Here is an 11,109-nt window from a genome sequence, read left to right as displayed (position 1 = left end):
CCTCACAATTTTAGCTATGGCAATCCCTAAATTCAGATAGCCTCGATTTAACTTAATGCCCTTATCAACAAAACTATAAACACAATAGGACTACCATTTGTAGGAGCAAAGGAAGAATAAACTTCACAAACATTTATCATTTTCTTCCACATACCTTACTCTTTGACTTTTGACACACTTTGCAAGATACATGATGTTGCTGCCTTTTCCCCTTTCTGTTGGCTTGTCAGACCTGGGGCAGTGGGGGGTAGTCAAGTGGTGAGGTGCTTAATAATAATCCCTTACATGAAGCAGACATAGACCCATGGTCATACAGTATATTCATTTTCAACAAAGGCATCAATAAAAGCCAACTGTGGAAGGAAAGATTTTTTTTCAGTAAGTAGTATCTAAGCAGTTCACTATTTGTAAAGAAAAACAGAAGAACCTTGATATTCTTTCTCACACCATATGGAAATTAATCCCAGATGGATCATAGATTTAAATATAAAAGCTTAAATCATAAGGCATAAAATGAAAAATTTAGGAAAATACATTCTTGAACCTTGAGATAGGCAAATTCATGAAAGAAAAAACAGGCTTCATCAAAATAAAAAATTGCTATTCATCAAAAAACACTCACAGAAAAAAAAAGGCAAGAGTGGAAGAAAATATTATGTGTGTGTGTGTGTATACATATGACAAGGAACTCACATCCTGATTATACAGAGAACTTTTCCAAAAAAAATTTAAATTTAATGAGCAAAAGATTTGAATAGATACTTCATAGAATAAGATATCCAAATGGTCAATGAGCACATTAAAAAGCCCTAAACCTATTATTTACCCGAGGAAAGCAAATTAAAGTCACAATGAGATATACCATGCACACACAAGAATGGCTAAAATTTACAAAAACGATTGACAACTGACAATACCAAGTGCTGGGAAGGATGGAGAAACTAGAACACTCATGAATTGATGACGGAGTCTAACATAGTGCAATCACGTTGGAAATTACTCGGCAGTTTCTAACAAAGTTAAGCATATACCGATCCTATGTCCTAGGATTTCTACATCCAGGTATTCACCTTAGCAAAATGACTTATTCATAATAGCCAGAAACTAGAAACAGCCCTAATGCCAATTAGTAGGAGAATGAATAAACAAATGTGGTGCATCCATATAATGAAATACTACATAGCAATAAAAAAGAAAAAACTATTGATAAATGCAACAACATGGATGAATCTTAAAAATATTACGGAGCACATAGAAACTAAACACAAAAGAGCACCTGCTGTATGAGTCCACTTAAAAGAAGTTTAAAAACAGGCAAAACTAGTGGTTGAGTGGGCAGCAGTGACTGGGAAGAGATATAAGGAACTTTCTGGAATGATGAAAATGGTCTATAACTTGTTTCATGGGTGTATACAAATGTAAAAATTTATTGAGCTGCTCATTTAAAATATGTGTATTTTTTTGCATGTAAATTATGCTTCAGTTTTGAAGAAAGAAAAAAAGGAACATAACCCCACCCCATCCCATCCCCGGAACTCCAAAATATGTGCAGCCCACATAGGAACTTGGAACTCCCAGCCAAGGAGACCCGGATAGGACTGCCTCAGCCCCAGGTCTCCGCTGGGGAAAACCCCGTCTCCCCAGGAGCCAGGCTGAGCTCCAAGGGCCCATGCTCATGACTGCCTTTGGTTCACTCTGCTTTGTCCCAAGCAATTCAAACGTGAAACTTAGCCAGTGACCTCCTCCTAAAAAAAAAAAAAATCCACTGGACATGTATTTTGCAAGTTGAATCAACTTTTTACAGTCTGGGGTCACAGAAAGGGGTCTCACCATGGAGTACAGCCACCTGGCTGTCTTCCCCCTCTCCTCCCGGTGTAGAGCAAAACTGCCCTTTTCTCAAACCACAAAGCCAGCCACAGGGTCTCAGTAGCCACCCTAAGGTGGTCTGGCAAGGAAATTCTTTTGTAAGAATAGAGTACTTCCTCTAAAAAAGAATACTGGGAAAACAGGTTTGGGGGGGGGTCCCTCCGCCCCTGCCCGGATCCCCGGGGTCTCCTCTGCCAAGCCACTCTGGTGGAAGCAAGGAGGGAAGCGAGCCCACCTTTCTCTCCCCCTTGGAGTCTCTGGAGGGCGATTTGAAAACGCACTGCACTGAGCTTTCGAGGAGGAAAGGACTATAACGAAAACAGAGTTTGAAAAGAAATTCCAGTGGCCGCGTGTATAAAGAGTTGGAACAGAGAGAGAGAGAGACCAGAGCAGGGTTTCCAGGCAGGTTCCACGGGTGGCGTCAGGGGGCCTCACGGGGCGTTCCTAACCAATGCACGTCCGCGGGAGCCCCTTCCCCGCCGAGGAGGTGCCCTCGCCTTCCCCCAATCCCCCACCGTCACAGCTGCCTGCCTGGCCTGGCGCGGATTTCAGACCCGCTGTCAGCTCCCTCAACCCCAGCATCTGGAGGGACCAAGGCTGTTTTTCTCTCTCTTGACCAAGCGGCCCGCCTTCCTCCTCCCAGCCCTCCCCGCCTCCTCCCCAGGCCTGACGACCTTGAAATCAACCTTGCAGCTGTGAACTGCAAGAAAAACAACCCGGATCGTGGGGTAGGGGTGGGGTAGGGGACGACTTCAGACCGCAGTTCATCTAAATATCAAACTCGCCCCCAACCCTCCACCAACCCTTTCACCCACAGGACCCAGGTGCCTGAGGGGCCCTTGCTGGGGAAGCTTCTTATCTCCTCCTCCCCTCCCAGCCTCTCCCACTGCAGGAGGCCTAATTACCACGAAGGAAAACCAACCAAGGGGTCCCAATGGCAACCTCCAAATCCCTCACCTCTCAGTCATCAACACTCCTTGCTGTCTCCCAGGGCTTTTCTTCCAACCCACTCCCAGCACTTAAAAAGTGGGCTATTACTTGTCTCAAGAGAATTGAGTTCTATTCTTTCTCCCCTCCTATAACAGCCCGTGGACAAGGCCATCCTGGCCTGTTTCACTGTCCAGTGCAGTTTTTTGACAGTAACAGCTCCTCCTCGGAGGCTGGTCCTGCAGTTCTCCACAGGACCCTGGCCCAGTCCTGATAGTAACAAGGAAACGTCCAACTCTGTCGTCCTCTGAAAGGTATAAGAACCTTACTTTTATCACTGGTGTGCCAGAAGCAACCACCTGTTATTTTGTCTTAGAATTTAGTGAGCAATTTCTTTACCTGGAAGGAGGAGAACATACCGAAACTTGACTAAAGAAGTTTTTACTTTGAGGCTACGTGCAGGTGGGCTGAAGCTTAAGAGGGAGACAGCACTGAGCAGGGGAAGAGGTACAGCTTATATAGGATGGTGGGTGGGGAAAGGGAGGTGGATTTTCATTGTTTATCTTGGGAGTGAGAAATTGGCAGGCTGAGCTGGACGTTATGGCAAAGCTGCCAGGGCTGTAACTGCCAGAGGGAGATGTTGGATAAGGGGGGACTACCACAGGAACGCAACTGCCAGAGGAGGAAGCAGGGCCACTCATGCGACTGCCATGTGGGCTGGGGCAGGTTTGGTTTTGCAGGGGGCCTCCTGGAAGTTATGGGGCAGGGTACCTAACATTTAGAATCTGTAAAAATTAAAAAGATTAGCAAGTTAAAAAAAAAATAAAAACTATAAAATTTCTAGAAGAAAACAGGAGAAAAACCTTTGTGATGCTGGGTTAGACAGAGGGTCCTTAGATACATCAAAAAGTATGATCCATGACTCAGTGGCATAGTTTTCGCCTGCCCTGCCGGAGACCCAGGTTCAATTCCTGGTGCCTATCCATGTTAAAGAAAAAAAAAAAAAAAGTATGATCCATGAGGAACAAATTGATAAACTGTACTCCTTCAAAATGAAAACCTTCTGCCTTTCAAAAGAACTGTTAAGAGAGTGAAAAATCAGGGCCACGGTGGTTCAGCAGGCAAGAATGCTTGCCTCCATGCCAGAGGACCCAGGTTCGATTCCCGGTGCCTGCCCATGTAAAAAATAAAAAAAATAATAAAAAAAAAGAGAGTGAAAAATCAGGTCATAGACTGGAAGTATTTGCAAGTCATATATCTAACTTGTATCCAGAATATATAAAGAACACTCAAAATTCAATAATAAGAAAAGCAAGCCCTCCCACCCCCAAAATGGACAAAAAGCTTGAATAGATATGTCATTAAAGATAAACAAACTGTGGTGCGTCCATCCAATGAAATACTGCTCAACTATATAAAGGAATGCACCCTAAATACATGCAACAACACGGATGAATCTCAAAGTAATTATGCCGAGTAAAAAGAGTCATATAAAGAAAGAGGCTATACTGTTTGGTTCCCTTTATATAAAACTCTAGTAAATGCAAACTAATGTACATTACATGGCAAACAGAGGACAAAACAATGGATGTTTGGGGAGAGAGGGGAAGGGAGGGCGTGGGAGGGAGGGATTTCCAAGGGGCATGAGGAAACTTTTAGGGGTGGTGGATATATTCATTACCTTGATTGTGGTGATGGTTTTATGACTGTGTATCTATTCCAAAACTTTATCAAATTGAACATTTTATGTAACATTTTATGTTACTGTATGTCAATTATACCTGATATGTAGCTGTTAAAAAAAGGTTTGAATTCAAAATAAAACACTTAGAAAATCTCAAAAGAACTGGAAACCAACTCTAGTCATCCTCTAAGCCCAGCTCTACCTTCTCGTCTCAAATACCTTCCCCAGCTGCCCAGGCGGGGTTAGGTCAGTTATGGCATTGTTGCTCTAGAACTGCAGGCATTGGTCGTGGCTTTATCTTCCTCTCTGAATTTTGAGCTCCATCTCCATGTTCCTGGCACCTGCCAAAGTGTCTGGACTATGGTGGGTAAAACAGTCAATCACAGCGTGTTTGCTCGATGTTTCCCCGCACCAGACGCATGATACGTCCTGGGTTACATGGGCTTTTGCCAGTTGATTTAGAAAGCACCGTGCAGATGGTCCCTTCTGGGGAAAATGTCAAGCTCCCTAAATCTGACTTATAAGCAAACTTTGTTCACCATTGAAAATAATCTGCTTTTGAGTATAAGCATCAGGCTCATGAGTAAGTTAGAGCAAGCAGAGCTGCTGATGATCCCCTTACCTCAGGACCAGGAGGAACCTGTCTATGGGGAGAGTGATTGCCACGCTGCTGACCCTGGCCTTTACTCCCCGTGGGTGCTCCCCAGAGGCTCTTGTGTGTACACTGTGGCTCCTCACCCAGTTTCACTCCTAACCAAGCCCACATGAATCTGCTGGGAACAACACCAGCTCAGAGCTCTGTCTCCAGAAGTGCCCAACCTCTAATGCTGGTGGATGGACAAGGAGATGATGAGAGTCCCACGGGAGTCTGTCTGCAACCAAAAAATCACTCTAGGAGGATAATCACCCCTCTGTCTTCACAGAGCACACACAAAACCGCTCCTTTCTCTTGGCCCCCAGTCCAGGGTCACAGGTCAGTATTAATCACCCTCAGGACAGCTCTAAGATTACCCGGGGAGATGAGGAGGTTCAGCAGAGAGAGCACTGCATAGGGAATCAGATGGCCTGTCCCCGGCCCAGCTCTGCCGCTGATTGGCATTTGTCCTAAAGCAAGCTACTTCTCGTCTCTCAGCTTCAGTGTCCTCAGATGTAAAAAGAAAGGCTTAGAAGTTTTGGTGATGAATGGTGCTGGTTGTAGCACAACATTGTAAATATAATTAATGCCACTCAACAGTGTACTTAAAATGACAAAATTTTTGTTGTATATATGTTATCACATTTTTTAAAGCAAAAAACTATAGATGAGTGGCAGGGGTGGAGCGTGAATAGGTGGAGCACAGAATTTTTAGGATATTGAAATTATTCTGTGTGATACTGTAGGAGTGGATACATGACATCATGCATTTGTGAAAACCCAAAGAACTGTATAATACAGAGTGAACCCTCGCGTAAACTATTTTAGTTAATAACAATTCATTAATACTGATGCATAGGCTAGAACAAATATACCACACTAAAGCAAGATGTTAGTAATAGAGGAAACTGTGAGTCGAGGTCTACGGGAACTATCTCTACTATCTGTTCAATTTTCTGTAAACCTAAAACTGCTCTACAAAATAAAGACTATAGTCGTTATTAAAAAAAAAACAACTGATTCTAAATCAGTGGTTTTGTTTTAAAAAATGAGTGTGTGCTGCAGACCTCTTTATTTAACTGATTTTCCCATAAAATCCCACTTTACAAAAAAAGTAAGAGTGTCCAGTTGAAGCAGAGGTGGGGAGCCAGAGTCCCATTTTTCTGCTGCTTCTGCTTCAGAACCATCTTCTCCCAGGTGGCCCCTGAGACATCTCCAGTTTCCAATTCCCATATTAGAAAATGGCTCTATTGAATAAGATCTACGATCCATTCCAGATGGAGAACTTGAGTTCATGTGTTCATTCAACAAACATTTATTGAACATTTACTATGTGCTTGGGCATTCTATGAGGCACCTGGACGACAAAAGAAAAAAGACAGACGGGGCTCCTGTCCCCAAACAATACTTGCAGTCTAACAGAGGAGAAAGATAAAGGCAATCATTTATTCATTTGGTAGACATTCATTGAATGCCTATCTTCCTGCCAAGTGTTGTTTTAGGCTTAGGCTCTAGGTATAGCAGATATTCCAGGCAAAAAAAATAGAACAAAGATAAACAGTATAAGCACAGATTGCTAATAACACTATTAATAAAACAAAGAAGGTGATGTGATCGAGGTTAGTGATAGATGGGAGAAGGCCTCTTTAGAAGATACATTTCTGCTGAACTATAAGAACGTGGGAAAGAGCATTCTTGGCTTGCAGAGCATCAAGTGCCCAGAGGCTAAGGATGGGGAGACCTTGGAATGTTCTGGGAATGGAATGAGGCCAATGTACCTGGAATGTGTTAGGCGGAAACGTCAGGAGATGAAGTTGGAGAAAAGCAAAGACCAAGTCATGCAAGCCTGGTATTCCTTGGTGTGGCTTTGGATTTTTTTTTCCCTTAGTTCAGTAGGAAAATATTGAAGGACTTTTATCCAGGTGAGTAATACCATCTGATTTTTGCCTGCAAAAGCTCACTCTGACTTTGGGGCCCACACTGCCATGGGGAAGGACGAGAAGAACGGAATCCACCTCTTTGGAATTTTCCAGGCAAGAGAGTCTGGCCCTTTGGGTACGAACAGTGGCAGGAACAGACAAGGATGAGGTAGACAAAAAGATACATAGTATCTTTTGAGCAAGAAAAGCCAGAATTTTTCTGATGGATTAGATAGAGAGATAAAGCATAACTTCAAGGTTTCTGAGCAGCTAGGTGGAGGGCAGAGCCCTTTACGGAAGGGTGGAAGCCTCTGGGAGGAGGCGGTTACAACCCAGACTGATGGCTACGGTATGACCAACTACAGAAAATGATTCATACGCAAAGTCACTACTTCGGGCCCAGATCTTAATGACCTCAACTCTAAATCTTTCCAGAAGCTTCCAGACTGCAAAGCTGACCAAACCGAGCCACTCCCTCTCCCCTGCTTTGATCCTCCACACTGATATTTATTTTTAATATTTCAGTATTCTGGTCTATCACTCCTCCTCTTGCCCATGTCAGAAAGAACTGTGTCCTGGATCTTACTCCACTTATTGATTCTCTCTTCCTTGTATGATGAATTACAGAGAAACAGAAGTTCATATCAAAAGTAGTAAAGACGCACTTTAAGTGTTTACCCAGATAGTATGAATGGAATAACTAGATCCTTATGATTTGCAGCAAAGAAGTTTATCAAAACAAACCATTTTTAAGATAGCAGCTATCATAATTCAATTTAGTCGAATACGTAAGTTTACATTTTTAGAGCATCAAGCCTTTTGTTGAAGTAATAATAATTTGCTGGATCCATAAAAACCAGTGTAGGAAATTAGGAAGTTCAAATTAATTTGATTTTTGATGAGAAAATAACTAGCTTCCCAGAACAAAACTTAATTCCATTAAAGTTCATCAGAAATTGCTCAAGCATTTTATCAAGAAGGGTAATTTTTTTCCAGAAAGAGATTACAAATTGTCATGCAAAATATCCTGCTCTAGACCATATTTGAATTTCTTTTTATTTTGTAGTAATTAAAATAATTACTGCCATAGGACAGATTCTTGTAATTCATAGGAAAGAAACCAAACAAATTGAAATTGTTGATGTCAACACACTAAGACTAACAGATTCAAATTAAACAAGACCTATACCTATCCGACATTGCTTCTTGCTCTTTGTGCCCCAAAAGTCATGGGCATTTTAATATTCCCCAACTCCTTCTCCTTCCTCATCTTTACTGAGCAGGTAATGACCATCTTTTATTTCACAAGTACTTTTACAAAACACTATTGAATTTTTATAACTAAGCCTATCATTTCTCATTTCCACATTACATTAGTAAAGCCTTGATTAAATAGGAAAGCTCTTCATTCTCCCAGCTTTTGCCTGAAAGAAAGGGAGAGATGGTTTTCTTTTCCTGGTTATATTTTTGTATCTCCAATATTGACCTCCTTGCTTAAACCTGTTCTTTGTTCTGTATTCCCAGATTCTATTAATAGTACAGTCATCTTCCTCGTCATCCAAATAAAATGCCTCAGTCAGTCACCTGACTTGCTTTTCCTTGTCCCTCCCTCCTTACCTTAATAAGTTGTTCATTACCTGTCCCATTTCTTTTGCACATTTGCCACAACATTGGGTCAGGGGCTCATGAACTTTTAATTGTTTCATTGTGGGTATCTCGTACTTGATCTTTCTGTCTCCAGGTCTCCCTTCCTGCAATCCAGCCTACACATTGCTTCCAGTTTTATCTTCCAAAAGCACAAATGGTTTCTGTGCAGCTCAAAATTTTCAGTGACCTCCACTCCCTAACAACTAAAGTGTAAAATCTTTTCCTAGTTTCCCATAAACTCTTGTCAATCAACTGTACCTCCTCCTTTCACCCTTCGCCATGAGCACAACCACTCCTCCCCTTGAGCACACCCTTCAAATGGGGCCTTTACAACCATGTTTAAAGCAATAAGGTGATGCAACAGTAGCTAATAACCTAATGAAAAAACATTCCAGGAAGCTGTATAAAAGTGAGACAAAAAGACACATAAGAATGTGTTCAAAAAGTAGTGCTTTTTTTGTTCCAGTTTTTTTGGGGGTGTAATTTACATGCAATAAAATCCACCCATTGTATAATTTTGGCAGTTGTATACTGTAGTCTATATGCTACCACAATCCAGATATAGAACAGTTCCATCTCCCTAAAACGTTTCCTTGTATCTCTTTTCAGTGGAGTCTCCCCCTACCTCCAAGTTCCAGGCAACATCTAATCTGTTTTTTGTCGCTATAATTTTGCCTCTTCCAGGATTTCATTTAAATGGAATAATACAATACATAGCCTTCTGTGTTTGGCTTCTTACATTTTACTTCCTTCCATTTTCACTTGATTTTGAGGTTCACCGATGTTATTGAATATAGTAATATTTTTGTTACTTTTTATTGTTGAATAGCATTCTACAGTATGGATATTCCATAATTTGGGGTGTTTTTTTTTTGTATGCTATATGGTGGTGTCACTTCATTATTTTTCCATGTGAGTATCCATATTTTTATTTCAGCACCATTTGTTGAATTTTTTTTTGTTTTTGTTTGTTTTGCTTGTTTGTTTTTTGGGAAGTGCACGGACCAGGAATTGAACCCCGGTCTCCTGCATGGCAGGCGAGAATTCTACCACTGAACTACCCTTTCACATCCCTCCCATAATTTGTTTTTATCCGTTCACCCCTTGATGGACATTTAGGTTGTTTTCAGTTGTTGGCTATTACAAATAATGTTGCTATCGACATTTCTGTGTAAGTCTTTTTGTAAACATATATTTTCATTTCTCTTGGGTGAATTCCTAGGAGTGAGCATCAATAACAGGGGCCTATAAGATATATGGGATTTTGTTTTCCAGAGAAATGAAAATGTTCTCGTATAGATTATGGTGGTGAATGCATAACTATGTGATTATACAAGAGCTGTTAATTATACGCTTTGGACAGATTGCATGATGTGTGAATTAAACAGTTAAAAAAATTCCTATGAGCTGTTAGGCACAGGGTCGTTAAGGATTCCACATGAGACAGCAAGTCAAAGATTAACAGATTTATTGAAGGAATAAAGTATGGAGGAAGCAGGTGGGAGAGTGAAAGGAAGAACGTAGGTAGGAGCAGGAAGAAAAAGAAAACAGCTCCAGGTCTTTGTTCTGGGAGCTGTGTTTTAAAGGGAAAGTGACACCAGGAGGGGAGAGTGCCCACTAGGTAGTGTGCTGACCCTTGATTGGATGGGGGCTTATTGACTTAGGGTATGACGGATTGCTGATGTATTCTCCTTTGATGTGTAGGTGCATGTATCAGGCAGGGTGAGATGCTGGCAGGCGAGGGTGTTAGCAGCAGCACCTTCTAGAGGATATAGTACTAGCTAGTATGGCAGTTGGTGCATATCTGGGTCCTTGGACCTGCCAAGGACGCTGAGGAGGGGGCTGAGAGAGCTCTGCATCAAAAGTTCCTTTTGCTCTTAGAATTCTTTTTCTGAACTCCAACAGAAGTGGAAATGAGGTAAAGGTAGCTTTACTATTATAACATACTGCCATACTGTTTTCCAAAGTGGCTGTACCATTTGCATTTCCACCAACTGGATGAGAGTTCCAGTTGTTCCACATCACTGCCAACACCTGGTATTAAAAATCTTTTTGATAACTAGTCCAGTGAGCCTGTAGTGGTATATGATAATGGGCTTAATGCATTTTTCCCTCTCTGACCATGATTCGACCCCTACCTACCACTGCTTCCCAGCCCCCACCCCCTACTCCACCTCCTCTGCGATTGGAATTAAGCTTCCCTCTGCCCTTCACCCAACCTTCACTCCAACAAACCATCACCTATGCTTAACCCAATTTCCTGTCTCTATATACTGTGACTCACTCTGCCCATTAAATGCTTTTTTTTTTTTTTTTTTCTGCAACTCTGCAGGTCCAAATTCTACACATTCTCAAAGCCCAACTCAGATTCTCTCTCTCCCAGGAAGATTTCTTTGACCTTCCCAGTTGGAAGCAAACTCTCCTTTCTTAAA

The sequence above is a fragment of the Tamandua tetradactyla genome, chromosome 10 (assembly GCF_023851605.1).
Source record: "Tamandua tetradactyla isolate mTamTet1 chromosome 10, mTamTet1.pri, whole genome shotgun sequence".
NCBI classification, from domain to species: Eukaryota; Metazoa; Chordata; class Mammalia; order Pilosa; family Myrmecophagidae; genus Tamandua; species Tamandua tetradactyla.
Note: the sequence above shows the minus strand (reverse complement) of the source record.